Consider the following 18,062-nt stretch of genomic DNA (forward strand, 5'->3'; position numbering starts at 1 on the left):
TCAATCCGCACGCAATTAAAGGCAATTTATAAGGTTATTTTAAAAAAAGAACATGTTCAAAAGAACGATATCACCATGTGAACTAACAAGAGTTTTGTTTTGCACGTCAGTTGAAGGTTTTTACACTTTTTATTTTTATGCTTTTCATGCTCCGGATTTAGTTTTGAGTGAAGTCACAAAGGAGATCATTGTGACTGCTGTTTGAAGCAGCTCACTTTCATCATTACAAAGAATTTTTGTCCTTATGCAAATCATTAAAATTCCATGTAGAAGTTCACAGAACAAGATTTTAAACACATTCACACATGCAGCATCATTGAATAGTATAATGTTAATTCTTAGAGAGACTGAATGAACTCATTTTAGTTTGAAGACTTGCTATGGACTGAATCGTGTTGTCAGGCGTTTCTGATATTCCGTCCACCCCCGTATGTACAAGCTATTTCAGGGTTTCACACTGTCATTTCTATTAGGACTGCACCTGAAGATGAAGTATAGATTTTTCGGCTCCCTGTGCGAGCAGTGGGCTGTTATCAGTATGCTGCTGCTGCATCCTGTTGTAGCAACTTGACATTAGAGGTCATGGGTGTACCGGTGCCCGGCTGATTGCTTGTCTTCATGGCGACCTCTGGCTGAGTTAGTTGGCCAATAAACCCGGAGCAAGTCGAAAACATGAGTGAGGCTGGTAAATAAACCAATGCATACTGGCATAAATAAGCAAAAAAAGGAGATTTCCAAGGTGGAGATGTCTTGAATGTATATATATATTATTCTACAGGAGAGGTAATTGTAGTGAGAAGCTCAAACCTGCAACAAACACTGACTTTGACCACTTGGGGGCAGCAGAAACGAGCTGTAATCACATTTCTGACCTCACCTTTTGAGTCCATATAAGGAACTTGTTAGCAACAGTTGCCTATTTACACATCCCGCAAATACGGAACATTATCATTTATGTGGAGTCCTGTTTGTGTCGATCTGAAACATGTTGTCCTATATTTAATCTTTTAGCTCCGTTTTTGGTCACTACCAACTCCTAAGAAATATATCCGTCTATATATATATATATATATATATATATATATTACCTCTCTCTCCATCTTCAGCTCAAGACTCACTTGTTTAGATTAGCCTTTTCTTTGACCTTGCCATCCTAATTTCTGCTCTGTTTGTTGTTTTTATGTAGTTGTTTGTTTTTATGTAGCTGATTGTGTTTTGTTTTTATCTAGTGTTTTTTGCTCTGTTTGTAAGGTGACTTTGAATGACGTGAAAGGCGCCCATAAATAAAATGTATTATTATTATTATTATTATATTTATCCCAAGGAATTTTTAAGCGTCCAGCAGCATTCAAACATACATTGAACATACACTATATATACATTAAAAATAAACTCAACCTATAAATAATTAACCTCTGATAAATCTGGATTTCTATTAAAGCCTTTGCTAAAATATTTAAACATTTGCAGAGAAATTGGACATTACAGTGAAATTAAACATTTACAGGAATGTGCGGATAAATTAAATACTTGCAAAGATAACCGGAAAATAGTACAAAACAGAGAATGAAATTGTCCATTGTCTATTGTCCTCCCTGCCCTGACTGAGAGCTGTTGTACAGTCTGATGGCCAGGGGGACGAAATAGTTTTTGACTCTGTTGGTGGAGCTGGATATGGACAGGAGTCTGCCAGGAAACACACTCCTCTGCCTGGTGAAGGTGTTGTGTAGAGGGTGGTGGGCGTTTTCTAGTATGGACAGCAGTTTGTCCAGCAACTACCAAACTTTAAAGCATTTAGCAGCTAACATGTCTGCTATTTGATGTTGATAAAAGGTTCATTTTGTACCCGAGATCAAAGCTATGAGAGCTGTGAGAGGGAACCAAAACAATGAGCTGAAAGATGCTAAAAAGCTCTGTAAAGCTCTAGGTGACTTAATTTTCCACTAAGAGCGATCCTCTTTCACATTAAAAGAAGTAATTTGATCTTTTGTTCAAAGTATTTTATGTAATATTTCCACATAAGAATGGCTAATAATGACTGGACATACTGTATGTTATATAGTTTGCAAATTCATCAGCATTGTGGTTGTCTGTCAGAAGCGTACATAAATTTACTGTGTATCCAGTTTTAATCAGTAGGAATATGATACACTATATTTCAATCCCTTTATTTGAGCTATTTTTCACTACATTTAATAGAAAACGATAGATAGAAGGCTTACAGCTCCTCGGGACCGTCTTGCATCAGAGATACAAAGATTTTTGAGGTGAAAACACTTTATTCAGTGTTTTTACCAGTTTTAATAACCGGGTCAGTTTGTTCTAGACAGAAGACATCTTCAAATAAATCGGCTCTTGGTAAAAATCTCATGATCGCTGAACACTGAAGGCATCCTCACTGGGAGAGCAAGGACGGCTGTGGAGCTGAAGACAACAACTCCCATGATCTCACTTGTTATTGTTTTGATTGATAGAGTGCAGAAAATATGCATTTAATATAAAAAATATTGATTAAGCAGCATTTATACATTCATAACTGTATGAAGCAGGATGCTGCTGAAAAAGGGCAGAAAACCCCTTTTAGCATCAATAAAAGTTCCAAAAAAATGACTGCAGAATCACAGGAAATCTCAACAAATATGAATAGATTTGGTCTAAAACGGATTAGATCAACACCTCCAGGGCTTTAAAAACCTTTTTTTTCTTCTAGTAGAGAGGAAAAGGTTTTCATTTGGAATGATTGGCGAGGAGAGTGTAGCAGATGCAGTGTTAAGGTGTCAGGTGCTCCCCACTGTGATCCAGATGGCTGCACCACAGCACAGTCAGTGGGGTTGCACCGCTACGCACCCTGGGGAGACAGATATCATGCCAGTGCATGCACACACTGAATTTTGAATGTAATCTACATGAGCTGGTAGGAGGGGTGATGGTGTGTTTGTTTGTTTGTGAGCCAAAGAGCGGTGTTAGTCATTTGTGTCACTGTTAGTCATGCAAAAAACACCACAGAGTTCTGCTTGTTGCTTTATATTCCTTCGACCCAACTTCAAATTTAAGAACTATCAGTATGTTTCTCCCCGAGACAGAGACAGACAATGCTAATGACGCAATATTTTAAAACAGAGAATTGATTTTCATAAATTAGTTTCATGATTAAAATTGTGTCTCAAGAGGGAAGAAAAAACTCTGCTGCGCTTTTGATTGAACTTTATTAGTCAGCTGCGTAATTGGATGTAATCAAAAGTGACATTTTAGACAACCACCAGAGTTGGAAATGTCCACAAGATGGTGCTCTGGATGGGCTTATCAATATGCATGGTGACAAGCGAGGAAGTGGATCTGTGTGTGTGTGTGTGTGTGTGTGTGTGAGTGGATTGTGAGGCTCCCTGAATGCCAATAAGAAGCTGAAGGCCTATTTGCAGTATGTCATTCCCACCGCACAGCTGGGTTTTTCACTCTGACAGGAGTTGCAGCAAAAGGTTACAGCACCTGCACTTCTCCCTGTGACAGAAATGAGAATTGCTGTGTTTGTATGTGCAAGACAGACAGACACAGCAAGTGTGTGTTTGTGTGTGTCGCCTGCTTGTGTTTGCCTATGCAGATTTGCTTTTCACAGCCATTTCAGATCGCAGCAGTTGTCACAACACAGACGTCGGTGTTTTATAAAGCCGTGCTGGTGATATATTCCTTTCCCTGCTTCTTCATATTCCTCCTTTTTAAATAAAAATGAATGCCATTAATAGGCAAGGACATACTGTATCGGCTTTAATGTTCTAATGAAATATGCTTTCAATGGTTAATACTCTCTGACAGCTTTGCTTTGAATAGTTTTCCGTGCTCTCTTTTGACAGCAAAGCAACCTTGTCTTGGGTTTGGTGTCTTTATAAGTCATAATAAATGTGGAAAGCTATTTTAATATAACTATTAAACAACTCTAATGTCTCACTCTGCAGCACAAGATAAAAACCAATACATCTACCTGAAAAGCATATATGCTAATTAATATTTATGCATAAAAATCTCCTTACTGAAACACACTTTGTCATTGGCGTGTCATTGAAAGAAACTGTTCCCCTTCAGAAATGGATGGCTTTTCCTCCAGTAGTCGTTTGGATCTCCCTTTAATGTCTTTAGAGGCATCTTGCCAACAAGTTAGACAGCCAAAATTCAAATTATGATTAAAGTTTGCTCCTCAGACCAGAGTCCAGTTGAGCGAGGTCCAAAAATTCCTCTCACGCTCTCTCACGCCTGCAGACTTATCTCACAAGGATCTGTATGTTTTCCTCAATCTTCAGTGTTGAAGTCGGGGATTTTTTTGGCTGCTACTGTGCCCTCTGTGTGATTTGCTGTTTGATCGAAAGTCTGTCCCTCTGAAGGTCGGATCAAACCCAGGCCAGTGGTATTTTTCCACAGAAACACCAAAACATTCCTGACTGATGTGATGAGATGTATCAGCAAAGAGCTAGCTTTGTAGTTGTTTCATGTTGAAGGAGACATTTTATGTTCCATTTCCAGGTTCCTTCTTGTGTTTTTTGAACATGAAAGCATATAAGCATACTCATACATAATATAAGCTAAAAATACGTTATTTTTCTCATTCTGGCTTCTGAATAAACCTGTATTTACCATTTGTCTGAAAAGCTGTTTCATACCCCTTTTCGACTAAGGAAGTTCCAGGGCCGGTGCCTATCTCAAACCAGTTCCTCGCTTTGACAGCCACAGAACTGGTTCTCTGCCTGGGAAACTGGTTCCAGAGAGGCACCAACTCTTTCTTGCACACAAACCACTTACGTCATGGGCTGGTGGTGGGATTATCATGACCAACAAGACCAACTAAAACATGTATCTTTCATTTTATTTAATCTGTTTAACTGTAATGTGATAGATTGGTGTAAAAATGTTCAAACCAGTTATGAAACCAAACACTGGACCGGTATGCTGAATTTAGCCACTAGGTGTCGCACTTCACTCGGCAGCCATTTAGAATAAGAGCGTATCGACTCCAGTCCACTTGGTGGCGGTAATGCACTTCTAAGCTTGTTTGCCAACCACTAGTGAAGGGACAATGAAGCTTCGTGAACCATTTGCTTTATTTTTTGACCCCATTAGATGGTGGTCCTGACTTTAAAAAAAGGTTTTAGCAATGGTTAGTGAGAGGGTTTTCAGCCCTTTGTTGAACAAAGAGTGCCATGTAGTGGGCTCCGTAAATATAGCAAATGGGTCATAAAGCTTCGTTGTCCCTTAACTACCAACCACCAATGAACTGTTTAAGTGTTCTTAGCAACTAAAACTGTCATGTGTTAAATGCTGACTGCAAAGCATGTGTGATAAAGAGGGTATAACCAATAGCGGATGGTGTCGTTTTCCTGGATGGATTAAAAAAACCCACACACTAACAAACACTGCTACAATGGGCCGTCAGATATACTTTGATGGCCATTAATATACGTGGTGGCCTGCCCAGGTACAGTCTATGTGTGGGAAATACTGTAAATACAAGTTGGATTTAGTGCCATGACGCCGCTAGCACAGGTTGCTGATGTAGGCTACTTTTTTTAATTTGTCAACTCAGGTTTGGAGTGAATGCACGAGAGAAGATGAATTATTTGAGAATATTTTACAGATCTCAATCCTGATCCTCAAACCATATCATCTTGGAACTTCAGTCAGAGAAAATTGATTTGATAAATGTAACATTAATTCTCTAAAGACTAGTGTTTTGGAATAATTGTGAGTGGGCCTGTTGTTATTTCATTAAAGGTTTTATATGTAGGGAAGGTAATTTAAGGTAAAAAGTCTTGATTAAGAGGGCTACTTACTGAAGTTTTAGGTGCCAGCCACGATTAAAATAGTCTGACTTCCATTACTGCTGGCAAGTAAAGCTGATTTACTGTTCTCTCCTTGACTTCTTTATCCTTAGAAACACAGGAAGTTTGGCATCCTGCCAGGAATATATAGTCTTTGCATCAAGGTCAGGGAAGAAACAGAATTTTAAAGACTATACAGATCCAACCCCAGTGTCGGCTAGATCTTAGAAACTCATAGGACTTAGAGACTAGACCAGACTTTTAACTGGGCTAAAGTGGTTGAAAGGTTTTGATTCTTTCAGATGTCTAGCTTGTATTGTTTTGACTATTTAAACACGTAGCAGAAACTTGTGACAAAGACTTCCAAAACCTCCAAACTCCATCCACATAAAACAGACTTTATAAACTAAGTAGATGGAGCCTGCAGTGCAGAACTGATTTAAACTCGCATTCTTTTTAATAGCCAGCAGGGGGCGACTTCACTGGCTGCAAAAAGAAATCAGATTCTGTAAAATCTCTGGAAAAATGACCCTACTTCTCACTTTATTTATTACCACACTTTACAACAGGAAAATGTCAGATATTTCCTGGTTACAACTTTGTGTGAGGATTTTCTATTCTGTGTCAGACATAAAATGTTGGACACGACACAACACTTGAGGTTGTCATCTTATGCTCTCAGAATTTGGGCATGAGTGGATATTTTCACTTTATTTGACATTTTAATAGAATTTGAAAACATCAAAACATTTCTGACAGATTAAGTGAAAATAAATGTTTGCCCTTCAAACTACAGGTGTTGTTTTTCTGTTTTTCTATCTTTTTACCATTGTTTTAAAGTCTGTCAATGAAATTCCAAGATCTTTTGTATTCTAGAACAAATCAACCACAATTGATTTTGAAATGCTGTAAAAGACATTTTTTAACTGTTTTTCTTTATCTAAAATCGTTTTATGTCATGTTATCACAATTTGCTTTTTACCTACAAGAATTTCAAACTTGGAATTATGCCATGGAAAAGCCTGGGACTGACCACGAAGAGCTTATAGTGACGAGTCTCAGCCGAGTCAAGAAGTCCACGCAACAAACTGTATCTGGATCACAACCAAAATGCCAAAACAAACAAACCCAAGCCTCTGCAGCTCTATTTTCCATCTGCAACAAACCACCCGAGCGGCAAGCTACTGCAAGCTGTTTGGCTCGTAGGGAATGAAATAGGCTTTACACATGAGAGAACACAGCACACAGAGTTGCTTTTTTAATGGGATCTCGGGCACGTTGCTCGAGTCGCCGGTGAGGTCCCACCTGCGGGTACTGTGGGCCGATTTTGTGTCTGAGGGACGGGAGAGGGAGGAGAGCGGTGTACGGCTCAGAGGAGATCTGGAGGGGAGCGCATGCTTGCTTGTCAGTAAAGTGGAGAGGGGAGAGAGCTTTCTGGTACGCCTGTCAGACACATGAACAAAGTACATCTGCTCATTCCCTCCTCCTTCGTCAGATGTCACCCTTTAAAAACACAGCACACTTATTTCTGCCTGCCTCCGTGTCACTGTCTCTTTGTTTTTCACACGCATATGAACACAAACACACAAGCACTCATACGCACACAGACGAAAAGAAAGTATATATCGCAACTCACATATAGTCCGTATATAGCATTAGACAATTCATGTAGCTGTCAGAAGCTGGTCCCAGTTCTGTATCTACACAAAATGCACATCTGTGGCCGATTTGATCAGTGTCACACTATTAAATGGGTGTTTATCAGCACTTATCATCCAATAAGTATGGCTGATTTGGGGCCTATCTCTACCTTCAGAGAAAATTTTAATTGGCTGCTGTATTAACACGTATTGTTTGGTGGCGCCCTCTAGCGACCGTAGTAATTATGTACATTGTGAAGGTGGAAGTGAAGGAGGAAGAAAGGTTTATAAGTTGAAAAGTTGCTCTAAGGGCAGGTGGGTGATCAGGACAAACTCAGGACTTTCACCCAAGAGATCGAGGTTTGTGTCTCATGTGAAAACAAAAGTCCACAATGTGATTTGAAGTAACATGTTTTTATCAACATAGTCTCACAGGAATCTGTAAAATAGCCACGGATTTGCTTAACTCAAAATCCGTGGAATAGCCACGGAATCACTCAAATTTCCGTGAAACTGACACGGATTTCGCTACAATGCAAGTTAATGACAGTCATATCCCGTGGCTATTCCAACATACAAAGTGATTATGTACATTCACTGAGTGAATATTTTGAAAATAAAACATATATTTCTGGCTACAAATGTGATCAAAATCCATTTTTCAAAATATTGATTTTTTCACTAAAAATGAGAGAACTGTCCGCCATGTTTTTTGTTCTGACCGCCGGGACCTTGAAAGTCACGTGACTTGGAACAAACCAATAGGAAAAAATATCCATGGAATAGCCACGGGATATGACTGTCATTAACTTGCATTGTAGCGAAATCCGTGTCAGTTTCACGGAAATTTGACCATCTTTTATAACGCCTAACAAGGACGTTTTTTGCCCTTACCTCTCTACCTTGGAGAGGTATTTTTGTTTGTAATTGTAAGGAATCTGCGGCCTTTTAACTAAACCTAACCGCTTTGTTTTCAGCGAGGGGCCATTGTATAAGATGATAACAACCATCTCAACCTATAAGGAGGCGGAGAAGGCCCCTACTCGCCCATTGTTATGGGAATGATAACCGATGATAGTGGCCATTCCAGTGTGTGATAACGTTCAAAATGGGTGTTGATATCCAAGTCTTTTGTTCATAACTATGTCACTTCTGGAATTCACATCGTCCTCGTATCAACATCACTTTCTGCATTCAAATTAGTAATAATAATTATAATAATGCATTTTATTTGATAGGGCGCCTTTCAAGGCACTCAAGGTCGCCTTACAGCATAGATAAAACAAAACAGAACATCATACAAATTGTTAAATAAAGATGAAAATAAGAATAGAAATACATTAAACCAAATACAATAGGATACATTCAAATATCATAGAAAACATTTACAAATAGATTACAATAAAGGAGGGATAGTTTACTTTTTAAACTATCCAGGAACTTTTTTGCCCTATCTTTATAGAAGTATTTTTGTAGCGTAATCGTAAGGAAGCGGCAGCCTTTTAACTAAACATAATCACTTTATTTTCAGCGAGCTGCATCTGAATGGGATGATAACTATCTCAACCTGTAAAGAGGTGGAGAAGGCCTCTACTCGCCCATTCTGATGGGAATGATAACTGCATATAACACCCATTCACTAGTGTGACAACGCTTAAAGTCGGTGTTGATATCTAAGTCGACATTGATGTTTGAAAGTGGGTGTGTTTCTCCTTCTGGACAGGAATGTGGGTTTTTCTTCTGGACATGCATCTCTGCCCCAGCCCTGCAAACTGCTGGCTTGTTGGTTTGCAGAGCTGACCGTAAACAGGCAAAAGAATGTGTGTCACAAACTGCTGAAAAAAATCCAAATTGAGATCTATATTCATGTCAAAAAACGTTCCACAAACCTCAATAATATTGGTGTATCTCACTTAATCCAATTATCTATCTTAATTGGAAAATATTACGATTTGGAGTAAGGCTTATTTGGATTATCCATAAGGAATATGCTGTTTACATTACCCATATAAAGTTGGGAATATTGTCATATTTCAAATCATAGTGGAATATTATTCTGCATGTGAGATGCAGGGGAATGGGCAAAAAATAAACACAACTGATCCAACCATTATGACAGTTAAACTCTTAATAAATAATAACTTTTCCCCAAACTTTAACTTTAATTGTTGCTGTTTAGTAATCAATTTTTGATGGTGAAAAAAAGATTTAAAACCAAGTTTTTAGGGCCTTTAAAGTAAGTTTGTGATTTTCAAGACGTTGACACTTGAAAGTCTAAACATTGGAAGTATTTTCTCTTTGTGGTAGGTTATTTTGTTTATGCAAAACACAAGATCTTAGGATAAAATACTTGGCTGGACTTGCTTGATAAGATTTAAGTGAAATGTTATCTTATTGGTGTTTGTTTTTCTCACACGGCTTTCAATATGCACAGAGGAAAGTCGTTTCCTTTGCATAAAGTCGGTTGTGGTGTGTTTTGGCACGCTTAGTGCTGCAAACTTAGACCAGAGATGATTTTTTTTCAAAATTCAAATCTCATTATCTTTGCCAGTCACCCTGCTTAACTGATGTTTACAGTTTGGTCCAGGTTTGATGAGTTTCTGTCGTTGTTATACTGCTGAACGTCACTGTGTTGAATTCCTTGATTCTCTCAAATAATCTACAGCCAAGAAACTTTTGTCATGATGTTCCTGTTCTCCAAACAGCTGCTGTGGAAAGTCCCCTTGAGCACAGCCAGTCCCATTTGTTGGATCTGTTCAATGGCAGGCTGTGGATATCTATAGTGCTATGGGGAGTGTAGAAATGTAAATAACCGTGTGAGAGCGAAGGTGCTGAATAAGAGTATGCATGCTCAGCAAAACCGCCCTGAATGTTAAAAAAAAGAAAATAAATGATGCTCCTTATCTCTCAACAGCAATTTGTTCTAACAATCCATGACTCTGTTCCAGGTCTGCAGCCTGTGTTTGCATTGATATTTAGTTATAAAAAAAAAAACTTGTTTGTATTGTTCTTCACAGTGTCTAGCTTTGCACAGCATTTCAAGCATATTAAGTCTAACAGACCCGTTGTGTTTGGGGTAGAAATTGATAACTCACCTTATTATATTTGCATTCTAATTATTAATCAATGCCAAAGTAATAAGCAAACAGTAGCTGATAGAGAAGTTGTGCAAAAATGTTGTGCATGCGTTTTGGTAACAAGGAGGAACATTCTTTTAGCAGAGGAGAGCAGAGAGAGAGCGATGTCTGCGATTCAGGAGAGAAAAGCACGGACGTGAAGTGCTTTTTGATGAGAGGAAGTCGCAGTGGAAGAGAAGAAGACTCCGCTGTCCCGACCGGGGTGAGCAGGTCAGCAGACCGTCAGGGACCCAGGAGGTGGAGGAGCTGAGGCTCTTCAGGAGCAGTGGGGAGGTTGCTGCAGGGAGAGTGAGGAGCTGGGCAGGAAGACAAGGCTGGACTGCAGCCTGGAGGGGAGGTAGTGCAGCTCCCTCGGTAGGTAGCAGTGCCAGGGCCTGGATTCCACATTTTTTAGTTAGTATTATGGTGCATTTTAGGTTCCAACATTCTGAAACAATGTGCGATCAAATATTCAATACAATAATTGCTGAGATTTTGGAACTGTTAAATGTGTGTAGTCACCACTAGGATGTTTAAAAAGAAGCAAACTAACAGTAGGCACAAACTTTCCTTCAGATAAACAGATTTACAACTTGGGTTTTATGTTTTTAACGCCACTGGTTTTTATCAATTGACCATTTGCAAAACTCCCCCCTCAAACAGTTCTCGTCCAATCCTACCTTAGCTACCATTACTATATATATATATATTCATTCATTACCATTTCTCATTCACACCTATGGGCAACTTAGAGTCACCCTTGAGCAAGATACTGAACCCCAAATTTCTCCCGATGCTGCGTTCATCGGTGTGAGAATGAATTCCCAATGGTGGCAGATGGCACTGTTTGCCACCAGTATAAATGTGTGTATGAACGGGTGAATGAGCGCAGTCTGTAGTGTAAAGCGCTTTGAGTGGTCGCAAAGCGAGTTGTTTTTTCCCATTTCTAAAACCCCAAAAGAGGGCTGTGGATTAAACAATTGGGAGATCTCGTCTTAATATCTCAGAGATCAAAAGACACATGACATGTCTGCTCCAAGGTAAGCTGTTAGCTAGCTAACATGAGCCAACTAATGATTGTCCAGCTATGTTAGGTAAGATAACCTAAACTAAATTTAACAAATATGGTTCCACTATTATTACCGCTACTCTTGCATAACTAGTCCAACAAACTTGCGAATGGTCAATTATGATGACATCGTACCCAACATCGTTTGAAGTGAACACATTGACTTTTACTTACATATATAATTGACTTACAATACGTATCAAACTAAATTTTTTAACTTATGGCAATCCAAACCACAATCACTTCCAAAGCCTTACCAAGGAGTTTTGATTCAGTTCCCATTAACCATGTTTAAAACAGACTATTTCACAACATGCAGGTTGGTGCAGTTTGCCTCATGTGAAGCATTATAATTGTAACAAGTGATAACAGACATTCAGTTTGCTGATAACAACAATTACTTTGAAAAGTATCCTAACGGAAAGAACCGATGGCCAGAGCTATGAAAATTAAACATTATATTAAACAGACTGTAATTAACCTTTAGTGATAATTTATGTTGTTGGTCAGTTTTCAGAGTGGTATAGCTTTCCTTTAAGCAAACCTCCACACTTTTCACAAATACAATAAAATAAGCCTTTATGATAATCACCATCAAACCATCACAATCAATCCGAATAAGAAATGTCAGCCCATGGAAGCTTGTATCTTTGCTGTCAGGTGGGTCTTTCCTGGGACATGTCCTCTGGTGCACAGGAAATGTTTATTCTCGTGTTACCAGAAGCAGCAGCATTGTTTGTAACTGCTTGTGCTCCTCTTCTATTTATTCCACACAGCCATCTACAGAAACTCAGCTCTCATCAACACAGAAAGTGAGGAGAGATTGCACGATATTGCACACAGCGTTCGACTGACAGGAGGTACTTGTGTGTGAAAGCTTGGCTGCTTTGCAACCAGGTTGTCACCAAAATATATTTTAAAAATATGATTTTTTTTTCTCTTTTAAGGGTTTATAGTTAAGAACTTAAAAAAAACATGTTTTTATCACTGTTTTACAGAAGAGCCAGATTAAGGCACTGAGTGGAAAGGCTCTGTTGGATGATGTTTGCCTCGATGAACGAGATTTCAAATCCCATCTTTCTGACTGGTGTTTAGGCCTCTTCAGACCCTGCAGATAAGAGAGGGAAATTTTCAACCCGCAGACAAGCAGAGAGAAGATGATGACAGCAGGGCTCACCTCACCCCGGGGAGGTGAGGAGCCCAGAGGTGTTGTGAAGAAATGGATTTCGGCTACGTGGCTGTGCACTGAGACGACTAAAATGGAGGGAAAAGTGAAGGTGCACGCAGGTAGACGTCAAAGACAAAATGGAGCGGATGAAGACAGCAGAAAGATTCAGAACAATAGTCGTTATGAACAGGAAAGATAAAGAAGACGAGATACACCAGCGAAGATAGGAGACACATTCAGATTGACTGTACAGAAATCCATACGTCTGCTATTTCTAAAATTATAAATTTAACTGTCTCATCTACATGAATAAAAAAAGATTTTGCAGGATCCAAAACACATTTCACATTCTGTTTTTCATTTTTTGGCCACTTGGGGGCAGCGCAACGAAATGTAAGACAACAAAGTTAAAATGGTGACACGGAGCGTCACATTCATTTAAAATCACGTTTGTGTCCACCTGATAGGTTCGCTCTTTCGTCTCACCAACTTCTGAGGGAAATACAGTATTAAGGCTCTCAACAGCCAGTCTGCTGCTAAGCAGGTAGTGTACAGTACTTAAGCAATTTTTTGCAGCTGCTGGGGGCGAAAGTTGCCCTGAGGAGAGCCGCTTAAATGAACCAGACATTAAAATTGCAGTAAAGCCAAAACAGTGAACAGTGAGCTAAAAGACACAAAAGGCCTAGCCAAAACACACCCAGAGAATTTTTAGAAATGCTGTTTCTTTCTATGATTTTGGCCTTTAGAACACATGCAATCTGCATTTCAGATCACTAAAATCTGAGCTTTTATAAAACTCCTTCCAAATATTATGAATATGAACATTTTTGAACAGCTGCAACCCAAGATGACCGCTGCTTTAAGCATGACACATAGAGACAGACAATCATGCTCTCATTCACACCTACAGGCAATTTAGAGTCACCAATTAAACCTAAGTGCATGTTTTTGGACTGTGGGAGGAAGTTCCCGGTGAGAAGGCTGTGAGGCAGGAGTGCCACCGTGTTGCAACGTGACAATACAACACATTGTAACTCTTATGAACCCTGACTTAAACACTTTAAAAGGTGAGGCACCAAAGCCACTTTATGAAGGTGAAAAAGTACTAATCCCAAACACAACCTCCAGCAATAGGACACAAAAACATTACTCTGGCATCCTTGTTTAAAGTCCTGGTTTGGATGATCCCACCCACTTGGTGCCAGACTTGTGCGACTTCTGAGATGATACTGTTTTGTCAACAGACAAAACAGTATCATCTCATCAAAAAAATCATCTCTGTGATTTGCAAAAATTTACAATGGCAACATTTGTTGCTGGCAACTGGGCTGAGGAAAGCGGAAGGAGTTTGGTGCGTTGTTATCTCCTTTATGAGGCGTCACAAATTACTTTTTACTCGCTTACATAAAAGGTACAGCTACTAATTCACTTTGAGAATAAGATGCGTCAGAATGCACTACTACTATTAACAATCGATGCACCACTGCAGCCAGCTGGCCTTCCAGTTATTACGTATTATTTCAGGTTTCAGAGTTGTATCACCACCTGGTGCTTTGGCTCGCTTATGACGGCACCTCAACAATTTTGTTTTTTTGCATTTTCCTTTTGAAGTCTATTTAAAAAAGAGTGCTTGGGTGGATGTTTTTCTACTGGGAGATCGGAGAAGGACAAACCCTGGTTTCAAAGATGCACTTGCATTTGTGGACGAGGCCTAAAATGCTCTATAGAGCTGGAAGCAAATGTTATCAGCATGTTCAAAATACGAGTGACTCCTTTTGAAATCTCAGTAACCATTTGAGTAGTTCATAAAACATATTATCTGCAGCTTTTACTAATCTAACTTTTATGTATATTTAGCAAAAGGCCAAAGAAGCTATTTTACAGCTCAAACTTCAATGAATGTTCCTTTGATGAATAATCAGTTGCTCTCAGGGCTCTTTTTAACAGCAGGCTATTGAATCTAAATATTTTGTGAGCTTGCTGAAGGGCAGTATTCAGTGAATATCAGAGAACCTGCATTTAATCAGCTCTAAATAAGGTAAGGCGGTAGGAATATCTTTTCTCTTTTTACTGGAAATTTTTAGATTCATGTTCAGGACATTGTGCACAAGTTTGATTAGCAGAACGACATACACCTGTGTCAGCTTCAGAGTGAGAAAGCCTCTCAATCCAAAATATAACTTGTAGCTAGATTTTTATGCTGATTCTCACAAGCGATCTTAATGATAGATAATGTGTGTGCACTGTTAAAATTAAGGGAGAATCTCTGAGTGAGAAGTAGCTTTAGTTTCAACTCTTTTCATCAATTTAGAATCAAAGCTCCAAAGCTGTAGCTCTTTAGATTTTAACATGTTGGGAAATGGGGACTTGTGGGAACATTTTGATGTATAATAAAGTGTACGAAGAGTGAAAACTGTGGGACTGACAGCATTTCTTTTGCTTCATGTCGTAACATCAGATCAAAATATTGTACCAGTAGAATTCTGAAAGCTTTGCGGTTTCTTAAAGATGCATTAAAAAAACAACATAAAATATGAAATCTACTGTGTGAAATTACCAAACAACCTTTGAAGTGTTCACATCACTGTGCATATCATATCAACCTTTTCTCTTTTTCATAGTTAACTTCAATAAACTAGAATCTTTAACTCACAGCAGGGTATTTTATGAGAAACTGAAACTTCTTTATAGTCTCCAAATGGAAGCTGACATTCATTCAGATCGGGGTCAGAAGATTTTAAAGGTAAAACTTAGAGGGAATTCAGACATTTTTCGCACTTTTCTTGCACATTTTATGTGGCAGTCTTATGCTTGTTGAACTGGTCTGAATAAGGTTTTCTCTCGTCAGTTCGGCCTGTCACTGACACCTATATAGCCAGGTGTGTGTACCTTTTTCTGAATCACGTCTAATCAGATGAACTGACCGCATGTGCTGAGTCATTTCAAAGACAATCAAGAGAAATATGAGGCCCCTGAGGCAAGTTTCACAGCAAAGGATCTGAATACTTATGTCGATGTTATATTGGATTTTTTCTTTTTTTTTTTACATTTGAACAAAAAAAACAGAAATTAAAAAAAAAAAAAAAATAAAGTAAAAAAAAATAAAAAATAAAAAATAAAAAATAATAATAATAATAATATATATATATATATATATATATATATATATATATATATATATATATAATAAATAATAATATAATTATAATAAATTCAATAATTGAATAAAAAATAAAATACAATAAAATAAAATAAAATAAAACATAAATCATTGAAAACTTTTTTGGATATATTTTGTTTGGTTGCTTGTTTGTCTGTTTTTCAGGAGAATTACAGTAAAACTAGTAAGAAATACTGGCCCAATTCTCAATAAACTTGACGGAAGAGTGAAACATGGGTCAAGGAACAACCGATTACATTTTGAAACTGAGATTATTTTCCCATTTTGTGCGGTACGACATGGCCTTGGTGGAGTGCCCTACGTTTTTAATTTTGTTTGCTCTAAATTTCATATCAGGCAGGTATTTCCCAGAAAAAAAACAACAATTTGTACTTGCACACTGCAGCTGCCACATGACAATGGGAGAGGAGGCGCAGAGCCAAGACACTGCCAGAAACATTGTTTTGGCGTTTAAGTATAAGACACACATAACTGAGCTCAGCAAGATCACTTTTGAAGTGTTCCAAAAGTAATCCAGAATATTTAGAATACGTTCCTTATAACAACATAACAATATCTGAAAAAAGATATTTGAATATTTCACATTTAAGACCATGTTCATGTTGTTAAATACCAAAATGTTAGGGTCAATCCAAATAAAGCTATCAGAACTTGTGGAAGACTTCTGTTTTCAATGTTTTCTGTCAATAATGCACAACTCACTGGACAATATTATTGAGTTATGAAGCCAAAAACCTCTGCTTGAAAATACAATAACTGTTTTTTTTTCTCCAGTTTAGTTTTATAACTGAAATACTGATATTGATGTTCTTCTGCAGCCTGTAAGTATCGATCAACGCTCCAATTAAAAATAAGGATCAACAGGACATCTAATGCTGAATCTACAGACTGCAGAGCACCAATGATTCATTACTTAACTGTGTACACATGCAACAGTAAGAGAAAGAGCTCTGAATGATGTTACACTCCGGGCAGCAGCACTGTCTGTCTGCTTCACAGCGGTGCATCAGGTCTTCAGAGCCACAGCAGACAGTTGTTGTTGCCCATACAGTGCATGACTCATCTATGTGCACATACTGGATTTTTACAATTGTGTTCTCAAAAGGCAATCTAAGTAATGAACTGTGCAGAAACCCATCTGTGCTCCATTTTCAATTTGGCATGCATTTGCGATGCTATTAATGATCTTGCAGACACATTTGTATGTGATGTGATTTGTATTGGAGCATCTTTTTCCACCACACAACATATTGATGTGATTGGATTTGGAATAAAGTTGACTGTGCTGTGATATCTTCATAAACAGGATATTTAAAAGCCATTTTCCAACACAATGAATCATTTGAAAAACAATGAAATAGTTATGAAATCAATAATGGATTCTGAATATAGGGACATTCATTTATGGAGAGAACTGAATATAGAGGATCCAGCGTGTGAAAGTGTTAGAAATCTGAATGATTGGTAACATATACTCACTGGAAATGAGCCCTTTTGTGTCTAAAGAAGCACTAACACTGGTTTATTTGGGATAGTGAAGAATTGTGTAGTTTATGGGTAATTTTTGTTTGTTTGACATGAGCAGCAACAGCTACGCTACTGAGCTGACAAGCAGTGTGTATATTCTCAACGATAAAGCCAAAGAAAAAATAGAGCTGGGCACACTGGGATAGAGAGCAGAGGTGTACCGACGTCATTATCTGTCTCTGTTTGACCAACAATATTATCTTTCTCTTTCTGTCAGTCAACAAAATTATCTGTATCTGTTCAACTGACAAAATTATCTGTATCTCTATCTGTTCAACTGACAAAATTATCTGTATCTGAAACTGTTCATCTGACAAAATAATCTGTCTCTGTATCTGTTCAACAAATTTTTTTATCTGTATCTATATATGTTCGACTGACAAAATGATCTGTATCTGAAACTGTTCAACCAACAAAATGATCTGTATCTGTTTCACCAACAAAATTATCTGTATCTGTATCTGTACAACTGACAAAATGATCTGTATCTGTACAACTGACAAAATTAAATGTATCTGTATCTGTTCAACCAACCAAATTATCTGTATCTGAACAAC

Source organism: Centropristis striata, chromosome 23, assembly GCF_030273125.1.
Source record: "Centropristis striata isolate RG_2023a ecotype Rhode Island chromosome 23, C.striata_1.0, whole genome shotgun sequence".
NCBI lineage: Eukaryota > Metazoa > Chordata > Actinopteri > Perciformes > Serranidae > Centropristis > Centropristis striata.